The sequence below is a fragment of the Atta colombica genome, unplaced genomic scaffold (genome assembly GCF_001594045.1).
Source record: "Atta colombica isolate Treedump-2 unplaced genomic scaffold, Acol1.0 scaffold189, whole genome shotgun sequence".
Lineage (NCBI taxonomy): Eukaryota > Metazoa > Arthropoda > Insecta > Hymenoptera > Formicidae > Atta > Atta colombica.
The window spans coordinates 1531859-1532346 of NW_017259281.1; the positions used below are offsets into that span (position 1 = coordinate 1531859).

A 488-nucleotide genomic window follows, 5' to 3' on the forward strand; every position below is an offset into this window, starting at 1 on the left:
TATATAAATTTTTATTGTAAGAAAATTTTTTTTTAAGACACTTAAGAACGTATATAATTTCAACTGCGTTTTATAGTGGTTACGTATAAGAATTGTTTGTTATCACATGTCTCACATTCTTATTCTTGCACGTGTAGTTGATATATAGGATATCATCGTTAATATGATATATATTTATAATCTCGATTTTTTTTACTACTGAAAAACAATTTCATTAATTTACAGTACATTTTGTGTGCGCGCGCGCGTGCGTTATTTTTTTTTATGACCTTGTCTATTTTGTTAATTATTCATATACCTATGAGTTCATAATCCATGTAAATAATCTCTGTGACACAGACTTTTATATACAACCAATATAAATTGATCCAATAATTTATACATTTATATAGAGATATTAAAAATAATACTTAGCAAAGTGTAAAATAACGCATAATAAATCTTCCAATTTTATTGTGTAAATTTGAGTATATATACTCAATATATAT

General features: G+C 24.2%; 1 protein-coding gene across 1 annotated transcript in view; it reads left to right on the plus strand.

Moving 5' to 3' along the window:
- LOC108686716 (ammonium transporter Rh type A) overlaps window positions 1-488 on the plus strand; it is a 15843-nt gene that overhangs the window by 464 nt on the left and 14891 nt on the right. The gene's annotated exons all lie outside the window — the stretch shown is intronic.